The 7528-nt window shown below is 46.1% G+C and overlaps 1 non-coding gene across 1 annotated transcript; it reads left to right on the top strand.

Annotated features, from left to right (window-relative positions):
• Positions 1-5812: 5812 nt before the first annotated feature.
• On the top strand, positions 5813-5976 carry LOC143726615 (U1 spliceosomal RNA). Its single transcript, XR_013198855.1, has one exon. It is a non-coding gene; the product is annotated as a U1 spliceosomal RNA (small nuclear RNA).
• The last annotated feature ends 1552 nt before the right edge of the window (positions 5977-7528 follow it).

The raw sequence follows: 7528 nt of genomic DNA, 5'->3' as shown, positions 1-7528 counted from the left end.
TTTAAAGAATTTGACACCCTGAACAGACTTCCAGACAGCTTTAGAATAGGGATAGTGACACTACTACACAAGAAGGGCGACAAGACTGACTTAAAGAATTGGCGACCCATCACTCTTTTAAACGTTGATTGCAAACTTTTTAGCAAAATTTTAGCCACACGTATGTCGACAGTTTTAGCAGACGTAATCCACCCGGATCAAGCATGCGCCGTGCCCGGAAGGAAGATCACGGACAGCCTGGTACTGATTAGAGATGCCATCTGTTACGCGAGAGACAGAAACATTCAGCTAGTAGTCCTAAATTTAGACTTTGAAAAGGCATTCGACCGCATCTCGCACCAGTTCCTTTTTAAGGTACTGGAAAAAATGGGGTTTCCAGGGAGGTTTATAGCCTGGGTGGGACTGCTGTACAACAGTCTGGTCAGTAGAATTGTAGTTAACGGGCATCTTACCAAAGCTGTAAATATCTACAGCGGCGTCCGTCAGGGGTGTCCTTTATCTCCCCTCCTGTATGTGGCCTGCATTGAGCCACTGGCACAAATCTTGAGAAGGGACAAATGGATTAAAGGAGTGAGCTTGTTTGTTGGCGACCTTTAGACCCTCTCGCCACGGCCCAGGTGGGCGTGGCCTTTAACGGCTCCCCCGCCTCGGCGTCATTGTGTCAACGCTTCTCGGCCTTTTGGCTAAGATCAAGTGGTCTGGCCGGACGTTGTGAGACAGCGATCGCCTCTTGTTGGACCTTTTGGTCTCGTGTGTTGCTTGTCACACGGGACCCACACCCTTCAGGAGGTATATTGACAAGCGGCTTTTAGGTGACGACTCGTTTTACGAGGAATCTTCTGGTTTTTAAGGTAAGCAGGTTTTAACTTATTTATTGTATATTTATTGTTGAGTTTTTAGCCGCAGCGGGCTGGTGGTGCCTCCAACATGTCGGCTGCTCGTGCCGGCGTGAGGAGGCACCACAGCGTGCGTTTTAATTTCAAGACTAAAGAGGATGGTACTCTCCTGACTTGTTCCAGATTGGACTTTTCACGGAAGCACATCCAACAGGCTCTAGGTTTCAAGGCATCCGACATAAACTGTTTACTGACTCTGCCCCAAAATCGGGGTTTTGATGTAAGTTTTGCATCCGCTTCTCTGCTGAATACTTTCTGGTCTCGTTTTGAAACATGCAAAGCCAATTTCTCCATGTTCACAGTGGAAAAACTGACTGATAATTCACTGAACGTTGTGATTGTCAGGATGTTTAATGAAACTGTGAGTGGAGAAGATATTGTAGTATGGTTGGCAAGATACTGCTCTATTCGCGGACAACCGGTCAAGGTTTTAGACGAAGACGGTATCTGGAGCTGTGCGTGGAGAGTGCCCATCCAACAATGGGCAGATCCCAACAGCTACCATGGCCTGAGTCAAATACCATCAATGATTGTGTTGGCGGAGAATAGAGGCTACATTCATTACCAAGGGATGCCCAAGCTATGCCGCAAGTGTGGTAAACTTGGACACCTCGCCGAGGCATGTCAGGAAATAATTTGCAGAAAGTATAGAGAGATTGGGCACACCTTTGAAGAGTGCCAAAATGGCAGAAAGTGCAACCTCTGTGGGGAGTCATCCCATCTCTACAGAGATTGTCCAAAAATTTTTGCCAACAAGCTTAAAGGCAACAAAATGGCCGCCCCACAAACAGAACAAAGAAAAGAACAAAGGGAGGAGGAGGTGATCCCTGAGGTTTTGGCGGAAATTTCAAATTCCCAGCCAGCCTCAGGGATTGGTCAGGAAGGAGGAAGTGGGGCGGCCACAGGGGCGGAGTCACGGATGGAAACAGAAAAGGGGGAGGAAACCACTCCCGGGCAAGTCAAAGGAAAGGAAACAGAAGACGGAGAGGAGGAAACGGTTTCCTCCCTCAAAACTGTCTCGGAGGTGAGTATGCCCTCCAGTGGGAGTGAAACTGACTTTTCACTCCCAAATGCTCAAGTGCAGAAAAGAACTGCGGGATCTCCCCTGTGTATAGCAGTGGAGAAAAGATTGAGGGCTACGTATCGGCTAGATAGTTCCTCCACCGAAGATCTAGACCGTGTGTGGCCCTCAGAATCCCCAAATGAAGTTTCTTTTCTGCATTTTAAGCTAAGAACATCGACACCGAAAGAGTCACAAGAGTTCAACTCTGTGCTTCCGGAGGTGTCAAGCTCTTGCCCTCCTGAACCCAGTCCCCATGAGAGAAGGGAGAGGCATGAGGCACAGGAAATTTTATGATTTTTAAAAAAAAAGTTGTAACCTTTTAAAATGTATATTTTAAGTTTCATGCCTTTCCTTTTTATACTGCTCATGGCCCTCACAATCTCGACTATAAATGTGAGAAGTGTGAGGTCCACGTCTCGAGCACAGAGCATTTTTACCTTCCTAAAATCATGCAACTCAGACGTGTTTTTATTACAAGAGTGTACTTTGCCTTTTTTAACTCAGTATAGGAAATGGGAAGAGATGTGGACCTCTGGACCCTCAATGTGGAGTGGGTCAAATTTTAATCGGAATGATGGGGTCGCTATACTGATTAAAAATCCAAATATCTTGGTAAAGGGCAGCACAGTGGTGAGGGATGGACGGGCACTTTTAGTAAACATGACTTTTTTAGGACGAGATTTTAAAGTGTGTAATGTGTATGGTTTTACAGGGAAAAACGAAAGGTATGAGCTTTTAGAGGATTTGCAGCCCCACATGCTCGGGAGGGTTCCTCTGGTAGTAGCAGGGGATTTTAACTGTGTTTTAACTAGAGCAGATAGGAAAAGAGCAGGGGATTTTAACTGTGTTTTAACTAGAGCAGATAGGAAAAGAGCAGGGGATGATTTTAGAGTGGACAAAACGTCAGTTTTACTGCAAAACTTAGTTAGAGATTTTAAACTAGTTGACTGTTTTAAAAGTCTGCATCCAAGAGAGGAGGGCTTCACCTGGATCAGTGGTGATGGCACCAAAGCTTCGCGCATTGATTATATGTTTACACGTGACTGCCCGCCAACTGATGCTAGATTGACTCCCCTTTATTTTTCAGATCACGCAATGCTATCCTGCACCCTTTCACTAACCACGGACGTGACAGTAGGCAGAGGGATTTGGAAACTAAACTGCTCCCTGTTGCAGGATGAGGAGATAGTCAAAGAATACAGGGAGCAGTTTAGCCAATGACAGACTCTCCAGGACTTCTTTGACTCACAAGCACTGTGGTGGGAAATGGTGAAGGGTAGGACACAGTTGTTTTTTAGAAAGAAGGGCAAAGAGAAGAAACAAAAGGAAAAGAGGCACATCGTGGGGCTGCAAAAGAGGTTACAACGATATTTAAATTTTTTAAATAATGGTCTTGATTTTAGCCAAGAAATAAACGAAATTAAAAGAGAAATGTCTGCTTATGAACAAGAAATAAATAAAGGAGTAATACTTAGAAGTAGAGAACAAGAGTTGGAAGAAGGTGAAAAATGTACACGGTATTTTTTTCAAGAAGGTTATAGCAAAAGGTGGGGGAATAACAAAATTAAAAACAGGTGGGGAAGAAGTGAAAGATACAGAGGGAATTTTAAAGGAAGTCGAACATTTCTTTTCAGAATTATACAATGAAAAAGTAGTACAAGATGATGCAGTAAGAGAAATGTTAAGCCTTTTAGAAAGAAAAATCAATAAGGAGTGTGCTTTTTTAACACAAGATTTTACGGTTCTCGAGTTGACGGAATGTAGAAAGGGTTTTAAAAAGGGGAAGTCTCCAGGGATGGATGGATTTCCCCTGGAATTTTATGAAGCATTCTGGGACATTTTAGCACACAATCTATTGGCCGTTTTTAAAGAGTTTGACAGACTGGACATACTACCAGACAGTTTTAGATCAGGGACAGTGTCACTCATACACAAGAAAGGAGACAAAGCAGACTTAAAAAATTGGAGACCAATCACCCTTTTAAATGTTGACTGCAAAATTTTTAGTAAACTTTTAGCTAGTCGTATGTCAAGGATTTTAGAGGACGTGATCCACCCGGATCAAGCGTGCGCTGTGCCAGGGAGGAAGATCACTGACAGCCTGTTTTTGATAAGAGACGCAATCTGTTTCGCGAGAGACAGAAACAATCGGCTAATAGTGCTAAATTTAGACTTTGAGAAAGCATTTGACTGAGTCTCGCACCAGTACCTGTTTCAGGAAAAATTGGGGCTGCCAGGGATGTTCTTAAAGTGGGTGGGGATGCTGTATAAAGACATAACCAGTAGAATTCTTATAAATGGGCACTTGACAAAAGCAGTAACTGTATGCAGTGGCGTCCGTCAAGGGTGTCCGTTATCTCCGCTCCTGTATGTGGCTTGCATTGAACCACTGGCACAGCTCTTGAGAAGGGACCAATGGGTCAAAGGACTGAGAATTCCAGGTACAAAAGGACTGACGGACTTAAAATGTGTTTTATACATGGATGATGTGGCAATTTTAACAACTGACCTTTTATCAGTCCAGAGAGCACTTGACCTGACTGACCAATACGGGCGAGCCTCTGGAGCAAAACTTAACCGAAATAAGTCTGAGGCCCAGCTTTTTGGACCCTGGGGCAACATAGACACGACAGGACTAGATGTGAATTTTAAGGAAACAGACATTAGGATTTTAGGAGTAAAGTTTGATAAAGAGGGGGGTGGACAAGGAAATTGGACAGAAATGGTAGGGAAAGTAAGGCAACGACTGGGCTTTTGGAGATTACGGACGCTGACATTGGAAGGGAAGATTTTAATTTATAAAGCTGTGATCTTACCCTTGTTTTTATTGCTTTGCTCTGTTTTTAGGCCACCAAGGTTTTTCCTCCTGACGGTCGAGAGGGCAGTGTTTTACTTTTTCTGGGGGTCAAAATGGGAGCGCCTGCAATGAGAAGTTGTGAAGAAGAGGAAGGAGAATGGAGGGAAAGGCCTCCCTGACCCTTATCTGTTTTTAGCGAGTAGATTCACAGCACTGCATTTTAAATATGCAACGAACCCCTCCAGAGAAAACAAAGCAGCAGCAATGGTCAGATTTTGGATGGGGTCGTACCTACGAAGTTTGAAAGTTTTACCTATTGATCTGACTAGCCCAGTGTCTTTTAACCTTCCACAAGAATACTGTTTTATTAAAACCTTTTAAAAAGACTTGTTTTAGAGAATCAAGATGTCACAGTTTTAACTGACCACAAGGCTCTCATCTCTCTTGTGCAGGACCGGGAACCAGTGAGTCCAATTCCAGGCCTCACTTTAGGCGAGGCCAAACAAATTTGGAGGAATGCTGCCCACCCCGCTCTCCGGAACAGGCACAAGGACCTGGCGTGGATGGTGGCCCATGAGATCCTCCCGGTCAGGGCGGTTATGCACTCCAGAGGCATGGCCAAAGACTCTGCCCATGGTCCGGGTGTAATTGCCCGGAGACCGTGCGGCATCTGCTCTGGGAGTGCCGTGCTGCGCGGGACCTGTGGACCAGGACCAGTCCCCTGGTTTTCCCGTGCCTACCAGCGGGTGGAAAAAAACGGGGAAAAAAACAACAACTCTGTTCTTATCTCGTTTAACATCTGATTCGCCCACTATCCGGTGACCGCGTATGAAATTGACTTTTGGCTCATGGATCCGGAGCATGAAAACAACATCATCCACAACAACAACAACAACAAAAGAGCCCGACGCTGCAGATTTTTGATGTCTCTTTCTTATCTCTTGGAGTTTTTACGAATGAGCTAATGAGTTGAATCAGGTGTGTGTTTGATTGTCCGACCGTTGGTGAGGATTGCGGAGAGGGACAGGGTGCCTCTGACGGGAGGCCTGGGAATTCATACTTACCTGGCAGGGGAGACACCATGATCAGGAAGGTGGTTCACCCAGGGCGAGGCTCGGCCATTGCACTCCGGTTGTGCTGACCCCTGCGAATTCCCCAAATGTGGGAATCTCGACTGCATAATTTATGGTAGTGGGGGACTGCGTTCGCGCTCTCCCCTGGACACGCTGGTTAAAAGAGCAGATTGTTCGAGTTCCTCTTCTTCTGGTAGTTAACGACCTAGGAAGTCCAGAGAATTGAACTGCAGTGGTTGATCGAGAGATATAAAACTCTCAACCTAGGACCAGTCTGCAAAAGTAGGGCTGTTTTTTAGTTTTTTTTCATCATTCTTCAAATAATCTCCATTATTCAACCAACGCTTTGCTTCTAGGACGACTGCTGCCAATCAAAGTTGTTCCGAATGAGGAGTTCTATCATGTGGTATGAATACCTTGTGCATGTGTGAAAAATCACGTGACATACAGTCGCCTATGGCCGTATTCATGTTGTTGTTTTTACTGTTTACAGCGCCACCAAGTGGCCAGTCGCCACATCCCTTTTCACCTGAGCACAGGCTGAGCCCGTGCACAGGTGTACCGACTTGGGTGTAATTGTCTCATTCCGTTGGAGAGTTATGGCCATTTAAGTAAAGCCCGCCTCGCCCACTCCCAACGTTTTGGCGTCCCGTCGCCAACGTGAACCAAAATTCCGACTTTTTTCCCCATCGCTGTCGGCAATCAGACTCCAGGGAATCTTTCTGCACCGGTTTGGGTCAGATCGGGCGAAAGACCTAGGACTAGTGTGCAAAAGTAGCTTTTTCACAAAATCCCAAATACCCGAAAATCTCGCCAGCGCAACCATCGAATCCGAGGCGTGCGTCCTGTTCGGCCCGAGCCAAGGATTCCGGTGATGTAAGACACTTGGGTCTGCGACGGACGGTTCAGGAGTTACGAGGCATTTCGTACTTCTGATCGCTGCAGCGCCACCTTGGGGCCGATTGGGCCGAGCCTTGGTGATGTTGTAGACCGGGCGGGTACTACCATCCCTCAAGAGTTTCAAGTCTCTACGACGTACGCTTTGGTCTGCCCGCTCACTTTTAGGGCAGAATGTTTGTTGGTCCAAAATCCCAGGTTGCACTCCAAAGTGTCGTGTTGTGCGCTCTGCTGTGATCCATTTTCGGTGTCAACAGTCAAGCTGAGCTTGTTTGCTGTGAGCTGAGCTTGTTTGTTGGCGACCTTTAGACCCTCTCGCCACGGCCCAGGTGGGCGTGGCCTTTGACGGCTCCCCCGCCTCTGCGTCATTGTGTCATCGCTTCTCGGCCTTTTGGCTACGATCAAATATCTGGTCCTCAGGTGGAGTTGCGATCGCCTCTTGGAGGTTTCCTGGCTCGTGATCACTTGTGTCCCGGGACCTACACCTTTCAGGAGGTAAACTGAATTTGCTGCTTTCGATTTTTACAGATTTAAGGTAAGACCTTTTTTTATCCTTTTATCTAGTTATTTATTCATTTATTTATTCATTGTATAGTTTTAAACCTTTTAGGCTGTCGGTGCCTCCATCATGTCGGCTGCCCGTGCCGGCGTGCGGAGGCACCACAGCGTGCGTTTTATATTCAGAGAGGTTGAGGGGAAGCTCCTGGGTATGTCCCGTATGGATTTTTCCAGGAAGCTGATCCAAAAGACCTTACATTTTAAGCCAGATGACTTGAGTTGTTTGATGACTCTGCCCCTAAAC

Source organism: Siphateles boraxobius, unplaced genomic scaffold, assembly GCF_051911475.1.
Source record: "Siphateles boraxobius isolate OS27281-9 unplaced genomic scaffold, OSU_SipBor_1 77, whole genome shotgun sequence".
NCBI lineage: Eukaryota > Metazoa > Chordata > Actinopteri > Cypriniformes > Leuciscidae > Siphateles > Siphateles boraxobius.
Note: the sequence above shows the minus strand (reverse complement) of the source record. Positions and strands in the feature narration are given on the sequence as shown.